The sequence below is a fragment of the Etheostoma spectabile genome, chromosome 8 (assembly GCF_008692095.1).
Source record: "Etheostoma spectabile isolate EspeVRDwgs_2016 chromosome 8, UIUC_Espe_1.0, whole genome shotgun sequence".
Lineage (NCBI taxonomy): Eukaryota > Metazoa > Chordata > Actinopteri > Perciformes > Percidae > Etheostoma > Etheostoma spectabile.
In genome coordinates this window covers 30,645,819-30,647,636 of record NC_045740.1, presented here as the reverse complement: position 1 = coordinate 30,647,636, position 1,818 = coordinate 30,645,819, and the positions used below count along the sequence as shown (strand labels likewise).

Below are 1,818 nucleotides of genomic sequence, written 5' to 3'. Positions count from 1 at the left end.
CACCACATCACAGCCTCCTACAATAAATAAAAGATGTAAAAAACAATACAATCATTCAAGTCGAGCTGGTTTCAATCTTGTGGAAAAAATATATAGTTAACACCCGAGTCCACTTCCTGTACGCATCGAGCTCGCCAAGCTGGAAAGATAACGCTACGTCAGCAACCAGGTAAATGTAAATGTGCTGTATTTATATAGCGCTTTTCCAGTCTTAACAACGGCTCAAAGCGCTTTTACATCTACAGGAACATTCACCATTCCACACATTCATACACTGTGGCGGGGCTGCCGTACAAGGTGCCACCTGCTCATCAGAAAACATTCACACACATTCACACTCCGATGCGCAGCACCGGGGGCAACTCGGGGTTCGGTGTCTTGCCCAAGGACACTTCGACAATGACTGCAGGGCGGGGATGGAACCACCAACCTTCCAATTGGCAGGCAACCGCTCTACCACTGAGCCACAGCCGCCCCGTTTTGCATTTTAGCATTTTGTTTTGACTGATCTAAAACAACTGGTTATCTTATCCAGCTTGGCGAGCTCAATGCTCAATGGAAGTGGACTCGGGTGTTAACTATATATTTTTACCACAAGATTGAAACCAGCTCGACTTGAATGATTGTATTGTTTTTTTACATCTTTTATTTATTGTAGGAGGCTGTGATGTGGTGCTTAATTAGACAAACATTTTTGCGGAAGTAGATCTGAGAAACAATTGGAATGTGGCCAGGAATACATTTGTGATGGTGTGATGAATCAGGTGACAGAGGCAGAGGTAAACACGACATACGGACACCGGTTGGTGTGGAAACCAGTAGGGACATAACACCGGTGAAACAGCACAACATCGGGCTAGCTACCAAAGCTACGCCAACCAGCTATTGGAATAAGGCTTTCAGGCATTAGTTGAGCTCGGTAAGGTGGGACTGTAGTTCTACATTTGACTAAGTAGGTTCCAAACCATATATTATTATATTATTCCTATTATCCTTATCTTAAATAGTGTAATTTAAGAAATATAAGACTTGCAGTATGATTCCCATAAACCAGTTTGAAGTCATTTCTGCCGTATATGGAATTATAAAAGGTAGGGATCGACCATATTGTTTTTTCAAGGCCGATACAGATGCAGATTATTAGTAGTTAATGAAACTGATAACGGATGTTTTGAACCAAAATGCATTTACATTGAAAATGAAAACCTTTAAAACAAAATTGAGATTTTGGAATGTTACAGACTCCAACGCGAAACATTGTTCAAATGCTTTAAGCAATTATGTAACACACATTAGAAACTTTCATACCTAATTTCCAGTAAAAGCGAGTCAGATGTGGGCGGGACATGAAGCCAGACTCAGGGGGGACTGGGGAGTCAAACTGAAGCAGAGGGACAGACACAGAGCTGTAGCTGAGCCAAAGTAGAACACTTTTTAATGGATTCACTTTATCAGTTATTAGACAAACAAAACCCTAACATTCAATAAAACAGATGATCTGAAAACAGCCCAAAAATGGTCTGATAATCCATCATCCCTAGTCAAAGGAATACTTTGCCTATTTCCAACTAACCTTGTATCACTATAATCAGGGTCCAAAATTAGCACCATCTACTAAATGCTGGTAAAACATGCAAGTGGCTGGTAGATCTGCTTCACTCCCCAGCCAAAGAAACTCTGGTTATCCATTTGAACATCCACTAGCCATTTGGCCATGTTGGAATGTTAGTTTTGGACCTTGACTCTATCGTTGGTAGTTGGTGTAAATAAACTATGGTAAACTTCCTTCCATGTTACAAGTGCCCAGATCTCCCCCTC

General features: G+C 41.3%; 1 protein-coding gene across 1 annotated transcript in view; it reads left to right on the top strand.

Moving 5' to 3' along the window:
• The window catches only part of LOC116693435 (choline kinase alpha), a 23,049-nt gene that overhangs the window by 1,344 nt on the left and 19,887 nt on the right, over window positions 1-1,818 (top strand). The window lies entirely within an intron of this gene.